This window comes from Hevea brasiliensis, chromosome 15, assembly GCF_030052815.1.
Source record: "Hevea brasiliensis isolate MT/VB/25A 57/8 chromosome 15, ASM3005281v1, whole genome shotgun sequence".
Classification (NCBI taxonomy): Eukaryota; Viridiplantae; Streptophyta; class Magnoliopsida; order Malpighiales; family Euphorbiaceae; genus Hevea; species Hevea brasiliensis.
The window spans coordinates 12,978,192-12,990,274 of NC_079507.1; positions in this window are offsets into that span (position 1 = coordinate 12,978,192).

Here is a 12,083-nt window from a genome sequence, read left to right on the forward strand (position 1 = left end):
CAGCTAGAATGTCTGGGACTATGTTTAATTCACATAGAAGAGACATAAATAAAATTGATAAAGATCAAAAGAAGTTGGATAAAAATAAGAGAAACAATGCACAATCAATTAAATGAGCTGAAGCTCCCAACGATGGGTGATCGATTCGGAAAGCAATTACAAGCTCAGTTGCTACCCTGAATTCATGTGGGATCCCATGACATCCTAGGTAAAGAGATAATTGCAAAACTACTGGGAACTATAAAATCATAGAAAATAAAAGAAAGCAAGCTCAAATAAGTGAATCAGAACTCAAAGAATTATCAAGCACTATTAAAAAGATGGATTATAACCTATGAGGGGTATTTTGGTCAATTCACTTCAAGAGGTGACTTTTGACCTAAGTGTCCATTAAAATGTGTAAAATTAAAATATTGAAAAAGATATTAAATATGAAGAAATGTGTATGGAAAAGAATGAAAGAATTGAAAAATTAACTTTTAATTTCATTATGACATCATAGTTGACATAATCATGACACAATTTATAATTATATTTTAAATTATTTAATTAAGAGATTATCTACATAAAATATAAGACAAAAGACCAAAAAAATCAAATTAAAAAGATTGTCTTCTTGTAACACCCCTTACTCATCTACAGTGTAGCCGAGCAATACATGTCACACTCGGTACCGGAGCACCTTATCTTATCTTACTTTATTCTTTTAATAATTTTTTCTCGTTATATTTTAATATCAATTATTTTTCTAAGGAGAAACTAGTGTAGTTTCCCTTATTTTATTACCAGTTGGTGTATTTTAATATTCACTTGCTTGAAAATTCAATAATATTTTCACAATAAAATCTCATCCATACTAATCATAATTATCTCATCAATTAGAATATCCTCTATATAATTCAATTTCATATTCATTTCCATACATTCCCATTCATTCTTAACGCATATGTGAAAATTTTCAATCTTCATTAATTTACATGATGTACAATTTAATCACATATGAACTAATCGATTTATTAATTTAAAACACATAAATATTAATTAAAATTTTCTAGTTTACATTACAACATAATAAATATTTATAATATACAAAATACATAAAATGACTTTTATGGGCCATATCTACATACATTACTGAGGAGGTGACAACCTTGGTACTTTTGTAGATCCGAACTCCAAAATCCCAGTCTAATATCCACTAGGCTTTTTCTTCAGTACTTGTGCGAGGAAACAAATCAATCGCGCTAAGCATTGCTACTTAGTGTTGTGATAATATAACAAAGAAAATAATATACAATAAAGATAAAATCAAAACAATATTTGGATGCTCAAGAATTAATTTAATTTCGCGTGAGATTACTAATATTAATTATCAGTTATCCTAATTTGTCCTTCTTTGAAAATGCTTAGTGTATAAAATTTTCAGTAATAATATATACAACGTTTAATTATTTAACAATATTAAATTTTGTCTTAATTTATTATGAGAGACACATTTGTAATATTTATTTACGTTCTGCTTTTTTTTATAAATCTTCTTATCATTTCACTGATTTATTTCAGGGTATTTTTAATCATTGCACAGTAAATAAAATTTCAAAACTAATTCTAGTTTCTTTCTTTTTTATTCATTTAATTCACATTATTCTTAACAAATTTCACTACATAAGTAACCTATGACAGGCTGACTAAACTGGACAAGCGGGTCATTGGCACTGGACACCGCAGTGTCTTGAGCCGTCATACCATGGGACATGTAAGCTCAGTACGTCAATCACGTATGCAGTCAGTATAGCCAAAAAGCCATGGTAACATATCAGTATGGCTAAAAGCCATGATAACAAGTAATCGGGCATAAAAGCTATGAGTACTGGCATAAAGCCATGAATACAGGCATAAAGCCTTACGCAGTACTGCTAAAACAATACCCTATTGGCATGCCAATCTATCCAATCTGACATGTGTCTAAGCAATACATATTAGTACCATTTAATGTTAATATATTTTGTTTGATTATTTTATTATTTCATTACAAGTTCCAATTATAATTTATAACATTTCAATTTTTATTCCTAGCAGAAGTGTAAATGTCTATCCATTTATTCATTACACTATGTACATAAATTATCATTCATATTCCAAGTAATCCATTAACATTCCATGGATTTTAAATTTAACTAAATTTTCCTTAAATCCTAGAGTCACTCAACTTCAAGAATTTAAATTCATTAATCGTATTATCTACACTAACCATTATAACAATTTTTTTCTGATTTAGTATACCATTTCCTATATAGTTGGGGTTACTATTCACTTTACCATTTCCCTTCAAAGGTTGACTTGTTAATTCATAATAGATTTTTTAAGCCTAAATTCACCAAGATACACACATTTTACATTTTATTTTTGTTGGCATTGATTGCCAAACTCAATTCCTAGCCTCCTAGGTTTTATTTCAAATTTTCAGAATTTGAGGTCCAAATTCACTATTCCATTGGACCTGGCTACAGTAAAAATTTGATAAAACTTTATTCATGAAAGTTGTTCCTTATTGTGTCTTCTTTAATTCTCTTCTTGAATCACTTCATTTGGAGTTTTATAGCTCACGTTATGACTATTTTATCATAACTGGCCGAGTTGACCTGTAACCAGAATTCTGGGCAGAATTGGTTCTACCAGATTTGGTGTCCTGATTTTGGTGGATAATTCTATTTGGTTAAGTCCAGAATTTGAGTTTGTGTTCTACATGAAGGTTGTTCTAAATTGTCTTAACTTTCCATTGACATAAAATTCAGGTCAATTGGATATTTCTACACAGAGTTATGACCAAATGAACACTGTTCATTTGGTCAATTTTACTAGGTCCAAAATAGGTTACCCAGATTTAGTCAATTTTTAAGGTATTCTAAGTTTGTTTTCTAGGCAAGGTTTCTTCATCAAAGTTGTGCCATTATGTGTCTAGTTTCATGTCCAATTGGTCTTTCACTAATTAAACCTACACCTCTCAAGTTACAGCTACCCAAACTTGCTAGACTCACATCTAGCCCTGCAGGTCACCTAAAGCAGCATACCTAACCTCAATTCCATTGGCATAAATCACTTCAATTCCTCACCGAATATAGCCAAATGGTCACTAATTGACCATTAGGACTTCCATTCACTAATACATGTGCAAAACCCTAAGTTTGCCCCAAACCCTAACTCTAAAGTTTCAATTTACTAAAATAACATGCAATCAAATGTTCTAATCATCAATTTCATGTTCAATTGCATCAATTCACAACTATAATTCACTTGAATCATTGAAACCCTAAAATACCCTAGGCTACCGAAATTGAGGGTTTTTCATACATACATAATTTGTTTTCTTTCTTCTAAAATAACACTCAATTCATAATCTATACAAAGTAAACTCAAAGATTTATGGAAGAAGTAGCACTAACCTTGAATTAGCCAATCGCTAAGGCTTGAAAACTCCACTTTTTCTCTTTCTTTTTGCTGTCCAAGTCTTGCCCTAGGTGTGAGGACCAAGTTTTATGAAGGCAAATAGGGGTTTTATTGTGAAAAATCTAAAGTTAGCAAGGTGTAATGAAGGATAATAATGGTGGAAATGGAAGAGGTGGCTGTCGGCTGGTTTAGGAGAGGAAGATGAATGATTTTATTTTCATTTTTCTCTCTTTTTAATTGTGTTTATCTCTTTTTAATTGGCTTGTCAATTTCCCATTAGTTAGACTTTATAATTTGTTGAAATATTCTTTTATGCATTATGACATAATTATTTATGTAATAATTCAATTTACATTACATTTTCTTTTCTCATTTCTTTTACTCATTTTTAATTTAATTTTTCATCAATTTTTATTCATATTTCATATCATATAATTTACTTACTTAATTGGATAAGTTGGTAAAAAATCTTCTCTGAAGTTAAAATGACCAAAATACCCTCCGTTTGGCTTAAGGAGCCAAAACTATTTGTACCAATCTTAAAAATTCTTCTAACCTTTTCTTGGCATTCTAATGCTACCTAGGGTGCCGTAACTCTTCTCTGGCATCCTAGAAATTATTTCACTGGGTTTCCCTCGGGTTTAGGGCTACTAACTGTTTTTATAGCAACTTTGCGTTAGGTCACTCATCGCTGGTGTAACACCCCTATTTACATAGTCTGGTATATTTTGCTGTTCCGGTAACCGATGCAGGTTCGGACAATTAAGAGGATTAAAACTATGTTTAAGACACCTAGAAAAGCTCTGAATGAAAATAATTAGTAATTTCCAAATAGTTAAGTATAAAGAAGAAAAACAAAGCATAAAAAGTTAAATGAGCCAAGAGTCACAGCGATGGGTGACCTTCGCAGGAAGTGATTGCGAGGTCAGTCTAAACTCAAATTTCAAACCGAAAAATGTGACGTCACGGTTCTAAGGACTATTGCGAACACAGTGGAAAAGAGAACATCATGAAAAAAAGTTGTTAAGTAGGTCAAATAATTAGGTCAGGGATCCGGAAGAAATACCGAATAAATTGCAAACCAGATTGAACCGGTGAGGGGCGATTTGGTCAATTCACCCCTAAAGCTGACTTCTGACCTAACTGTCCAATAAGATCTGAGAAATGAAAATTTTGAAATATAAAATTAAATTAATGAAGTATGGAAAAAAAAAGAAAATGAAAAAGAAAAGAAATTCAAAAATAAAATGATTTATGACATCACTCCCATGACATCACGTATGATCACACAAATAATTTTTCATTTAATTACCATTTTGACCAAGTCAATTTTATGATAAATACATATAAAAAAAATTAAAAGAAAAAAACAATTTGAGTCTGCTTCTTGTGTTGCCGTCCCCATCTCTCTTCTCTCTCTCATCTCTTTCATTTTCACCATGGGAGCTCACCTCAAGCTCTCATAAACCTTATGTTTAGCCACAAATTTCTCTAACCCCCTTAAGTAAACCTTGTAAGTGGACCTTGATATGAAGCTTGGATGTCATTAAAATGAAGGAAGTGAGGAAAATTGAAGGATAGAAATTCTGCTCTATAAGGTAAGGTTTCTTTCTACCTTGAATTGTTAAGTTATCTTTGAATTAAGGTTGTTAGTGAGAAATTTAGCTTTTGAAGTGAAAGAAAATATGGGTGTATGGAGAGTTGAAATTTCGTTCAGCCCTAGTCCCTTAGGGTTTTGATGATGTTTATGTGAATTAAATATGTAATTAGGCTTGATTGAATGTGTAGAACTTGAATATCTACTTTAAGTGCATCAATTAAAACATATGCCAAAATTAGGGTTTTGAGCATGTGAAAAATTAGAGAAAAAGTTAAGAATTGGTCAATTGATGTAAATGACCTTATTTGTGTTAGTAGTATGCCCTAGAGCATATCATTTAGTATGTATCTTATACATGTTTTTATTAATAAAAGGCATTTTCACTTTTCCGTTTACATAATATATTTATGTGTAATAGAAAAGGTCCATTGATATTTTGTTAGAAATTCTATTCTTAAGTTGTTAAGAATATGAGTGACAGTATTTCTAGCACAAAGTATCATAAATAGGTTCACAATCGAGGATACGTCATAATAAGGACATGACTTATCCAGAAAGATTGTATTCATGTTTGTTCCCAAGTTATTTATATGAGATATAAATAAGATGGAATGGTGAGTCTCGTGCCATATAACAAACATGATAGGCACTTATACAAGATAAGTAGGCTGAACCAGTGACACTTATGACAAGCACATGGAGTTTACTCTTGTCAATGTTTTGTCATAAATAATATCAGTTCATATAATCTTTAGACCTGAGATAGCACAGTTATCTTGTATATAGGTAGTTTGAGTTTGATACTGCTTTCATACTTATACTGTGTATGGGTGTATGGGCATGTGTTGGCTCCTACTAGTTATATATGGAGGCAGGTGTTGATCAAGATGGAATCTGTTCCTCTAAGTAAATAGAGATAAAATCCTATGTTCATTTAATTGTTCTTAATGTTTCAAGTTCCTGGCCAAGACAGATAGATTTAATCAAAAAAGAGTTTTTGATGAGAAAATCTTTTTAATCAAGAACTGAATTAAAAGAGAATATAATATTCATAGCAAATGGAGTTTGACATAAACCATGACTCTAGCTTTGGTTGGGATTTTGTAACAGAGAGATTCTAGTGCATGGTAACATATGATTAGAGGTCCATTTAAGGTAAACCCTATTATTAATTGGGTGACCATAGCATGCTATGCTAGGTGTTAACCATGGTCTATGAGGTGCATAAAATGATTTAGACAAATCATTTATGGTAAGAAAGAGTTCTGATGATATTAAGAGTTGATATCATATCTAATTGCTAATTAGTGATGAGCCTAGTAAGTTACACACATACACAAGTAATCACCTAATTAAATATGATTTAATTAATTATTTAAAGAGTTTAATTGATTAATTAAATAGGTTTGGTTTGCAATTAGATTGCAAAGTCCCTAGCATGACTTGAAACAAAATTTAGATTATTGGATGTATAGTATAAGTTAAATTTATATTTAAAGTGTTTAAATATGAATTTAATTAATAAGAAATTAATTAATAGAGATTAATTAATTAATTTATATTTGATATAAATTCATTAGAAGAAGAGAAATAATTATTTTGGATTGAGAACTCAAAATTAAGATACAGGGGCATTTTGGTCATTTCACAGGGTGACATGTGGCACCATGAGATGGTGACACATGGCACTACACATAAGCTTGCCAAATGTCTTTTAATCATGTAAGATGATTAAAATTAAGATTAAATATAGGTTTGACACTTGGCACAATGTGATTGGGTCAATTTGTAACACCCCTATATTTAGTAGTGCGTTCTACTGTTCCGGTGACCATTATCTATCTGGACAGCTAGAATGCCTAGAACTACACTTAGATATGGATGAGGAGACATAAAATAATGAAATACAAGATAAGAAAATACAAGAAAAACAAAGGAAAAATAATAGCAATGAAATGTAACCAAGTTAAAAGAGCTGAGAACCATAGTGATGTGTGATCGCACCGGGAAGTTGCGGCGTGGACCGTTGACTAGCACTGGACTGCGGGGAACCCTGAAAAATATTTTTAAGACATAATTAAGGACTTATTGAGGTATAAATGTCATTAGAAATATCAAAGAAAAATTAAATAATTAGTACAAAGAAAAACGAGAAATCGAGAAAACGATAAAACTCGGTGTTACCGAAAAATCAGGAATGCAACCTGAATAGGGGTATTGTGGTCAATTGATATCTTGAGTTTCCTTTTGACCTAAATTTCCATTCAAAATAAATGATATTACAATTGGAAAATGTTAAGAAAAATTAAAATAGTGGTACAAAATCTAATTAGCAAAAGATAAGAGGAAAATGTGCAAATTATGGAAGTTTAACATAAAAAATGTTTTCAATCCTATTAGTGCTCCACTAACTCCACTAAAGTGGACCATTAAACATATTGTGGATAATAGATCACTCATCTTCTTCAACCTCACTCACCTTGCCGAATTGAAAAGAACTCTCAAAACCTCCATGGATGGCCAACCATGCAAGCTTCACTCTTCCATCTTCAAGCCATGATCCTTATATTTTCCTTCACTAAAGTTGTTCTACACAACTTGGGCAGTAGATAGGCAGCAATAAAATTAAGTTTTGGTGAGGTTTTGAAGAATTTTAAAAGTGATAAGTATGTATTTTTAATTCTTATTTCATTAACTTTGAATGGGTGTTGTGGGTAGTTAATTTGTGGAAGGATTTTTAAAGTTTGATGAGTTAATGGAGAGGTACATTTTGGTAGCCATGGAACTTCATAAGAACAGTTTATACTTGCATGTAAATAGTGGTTTGAATGATGATTTAAATGTTAGATTGTATTATACTTGAATTCCATGTGTAAGGTATGATTTAGAAGCTTAAAAAGTGAAAATGGCAATTGATGGGTATGTGTAAACTTGTGGCAGCCTTATGAAGAAGATCAAAATGTGTTGTTTCATGGTTTGGTTTATGGAATTATATTGTTGAATTATGTTGTTATGGATGGCAGCATGTATGTGTGTATAAAGGTTTGAATTTGGACATGTAAATGAAGTGCATTTATGTGTTTAATTGTTGTAATTGGACTTGGAAATTTTTGGGTTATAGTGTGCATATTGAGAATGGTAATAAGCTTCCAAAATGACCAAAAATGAGTTGCCAAATGTGTTAATGTTATGGTACAAACCAGAATTGGCATAGAAGAGTGACTTGGTAAGCATAGGATGTGTAATTGGTAAAGGATGAACAATATACAATAGGGCAGTGTATGTTTTGGCTTAGAACCTTAGGCGTGTGGCTTCAATTGGTATGAGACCAATTGGAGGTGAAACTAGGCATAAAATGTGCCAACTTTCATGAAGGAAGCTTACCAAAATTCTGCTTAGAAGGTGACTTGAAAAATGACCAAATCTGGATTAGTGCTTTGAAAGCCTGAAAATTGACCATTTGGGCAGTAGTTAGTATTTTGACCATGACTCACTCAAAACAGGTCCAATTGACCTGAAATTTTTACCATGAATATTTAAGATATATATCTACAATTCTTATGAAGATACCAAAGCCCAGAAATGGTCAGAACCAAGCCAAATAGCTTGCACAAATTCAGGTCCAAAAACTGGCCAAACCAAAAGTGACCTAAAAATGACTTAAAGTTACATTTTTGGTGCATTCTATCCAGCATTGGTAAATTGACCATAACTTGGTCTACACAACTCAGAATGACATGAAATTTTGCTCCGTGTGCAATAAGACATAGGCCTACAAGTTTGTAGTTTGGATCAAAACCCAAAAATTGAGGGAACTAGGTCATCCAGCTAGGTTAAATTAGTATACCGGAATCCAGCAAATTGCAATAAAATGCAATATACTTGAAAGTGAATTTGGTAACATGTACCAACACTAAAAGGCCATAAAATGTGACATATTAGTAACATTAAACCTAATTCACCTAGAGTGCATCGAGGGTCAACATTTTAGGTTGACTAAGGAAAATAATAGAATTCAATAAATTAATTATTGAACTTTATTATTAGAGACAGTATAAATGAGTACTGAAACACTTTAAATTGTGTATTTCAGTTAGCAACGACTTAGGGAAAGGGAAGAAAACACTGAGTCAGAGCCAAGAGACATTTATTAGAGGTTTGTGCACAACAGTTATTTCTTTTGAATTTTTCAATTGAAATAAATTATGACTATTTGTATACTATTGTCTTAAATTGTGAAAAATTGTTTGAATGATATTTGATGGATACTTATTGATTGAAAAGCATTGTACATGGTTTGAAACCACAACTATCATGTATATTGATTGAATTCCTCACTAGCTTGTCTAGTGGGATGAATTGACTTTGAATTCTCTCTCTGGCTGAAGTGTTGAGGTGTGTGCCTATTGAGGACAAATAGAATGAGTACTCGTATTATTGCTAGCTAGCTATGTTTTCCTCATTAGCCATCGGCTCTTGGGATGAATTGAACTTTGGAACATGATTAAGTTGTGTGTGTGTGATTTATTGATATTCATTGTGATATTGTGAAATGGAGTTTAAATTCTTATTGACATTCACTGTCTTTTGAATTTAACTATGTTTTAAGTATCCACTATTTATATGACTTATGATTTGTAATTTAAAGTTACATTATGTTAATGTTGTGCACCACTGAGACATTGGCTCAGCGATAGCTTTTCATTGCTGTCGCAGGTAGACAGACTGACAGGGCAGCAGACTAGGCTGCTAGTACTGCACTGAGAGATCATCGGGTATATTGAGTATTCCATATTTTGCATTTTGTATTGTAATATATGTTCACTGTATGTATATAGTGTTCTTAGTTTTAAGCAGTTGTAAATTAAAATTGTACATTGAAGTTATAAAATAAATTGTGAATTATTTTGGCTTGTAAAATATTGTGATGTATATTTCTTTTATCTCAGTTTTCAAAACACTAGAAAACTATTGTGAATTTGAGTTGGCAAATGTTGAGAAACATGTTGTGTTGATTGAATATTGGAGTTTGAGGATTGAACAAAATATAGGAAGTTTTTTTTACAGGTTTTTGAAGAACTGTTTTATTCAAAATACAGATGACACTCTGCCAAAATTTTTACAGAAATTATTAATTCTTCAAATATATTATCTGGTTTCACTTCAGTTAAAAATTTTTTTAACACCTGTAAATAGTGCTCACCACTGTAAAAAGAAGTAAGAAAAGATTTAAAATTCGTTAGAGTGTATTTAATGGGTTATCAATAGACGAAGTTGGTAATTCATTAGGTATACTATGGGATTATGTTATGCCTTACGGAGGGGTAGGGTGTGACACAATTAAACCTAGAACCAATCAGAGGGTGACATGTGGCAAGGGTTTAATGTGTTGACCTAGCTATATAAGTGTTGTTATGAAAAAAAATAATACAACCAGCAGCCTCCTTCTTTGGTGCCGCCACCCAAGAAGGTTTCTCTCTTCTTCATCTTCTTCTCTCATCTTTCCAAGAGGTTAACAAACAATCTCTTGAATTAAAAATACTAGAAATTGTTTCTAGTGTCCTGTTTATATTTTTAATCTCTTAAAAGGAAGAACTTGATTTTCTAAATATCAAAAAAAGCTATAAAAGCTGTTCAAGGGCTGCCATAGGTGTTCTTGGTGTGAACAAGCTAGAGGGACAACATCTGGTGTCCTGAAGTCATATCTCAAAGGCATAAATACACTGCAGTGCATCAACAGGTTAGTGTGTTTGTTCTTGATTTAATCTAGGGTTCTAAAATTAATCTGATTAATTTTAAAATCTTAAATGGCAAATACAGATCCAAAAACATATTAAAAGAGTTTTAATATGTTGTTTATCATTGAAATCAAATAGATAAAAATAAATCTTGCATGATGCATGTGACCCTAGGTGAAAATTTTTGAATTCAATGGTATAAACTTGTGTTTTTCACGCTTCCATTCCTTCAATTACCCATCTCCTTCATTTGTTGAGGAAACAATGGAGTTAGCTTTGTTCTGTTTTGAATACCATGGTATGTGCATAGGCTTAGATCCTCCTCTTATTAGAGGTTAGATATAAGTATTTGTTATGGACCCGTCGGAAGTTGCATTATTGTGTTGTGTACTGTGCACAATGATTCAACCTCCCTGAACATAGGGAGTTAAAATCACCTCGAAGATGGCCCTTTTGGATTAGTCTTGCATAGTTAGTGAGATAAAGAATGGGTTTTGATTGATAAGAAATTGTGATTTTAAATGAGATTGTGCACAAATGATTTTGTTTGAAATAATTATTTATTTCCATAATTGCAGGAATTATTTTTATTATTCAGTTATAATTTGACAAATTGAAATTTTGATTAAGGTTATTTTAACAAGTGACTATTCTTATTGGCAATGAAAATTTTGACATTTGAAAATTGGTTAAGTTTCAAGATTTCAAAATTTTTGGTATAATTATTGTTAATGTATATTGTATTACATTTTAAATTATAGTTGAACACCAATGAGTTCACCACTCAGCGATAGCTTTGCATGCTATCGCAGGTGAGAGTAGAGATAGAGCAGTTGAGTGAGATTCCTGCAGCTGCACCTTTAAGACTCATTGGGATTAGCTTCGGGTATATTATAGGTATACCCTTGTATATTAGATTTTGATTATGCATGTAAATATATGTGTGTAAATTATTTGAGCAGATGTATAAAACTTTTGTAATATTATTTTGGTATGTAATGAAATACAAATTATTGTAATGTTCAAACTTATTTTTGAGTTTTGTAATGAATGTATTATTTACTTTCTTATAGAAATTGAAAATTATGGACGGTTTCTTTTATGAGGAGTTGGCTTGATAAGTGAATTGATTTGATTGTGATGAATGAGGATATGAAAATGAGTGTATTGGTGTTGTGGGTTTTGAAGAACTTTTTTTCCCAAATACATCCGGCACTCTGTCGGAATTTTTCCAAAATTTGTGTAAAAATAAAAATGTACAAAAATTTTAACTTGTCTTTAAACTTTAAATAAAAGTT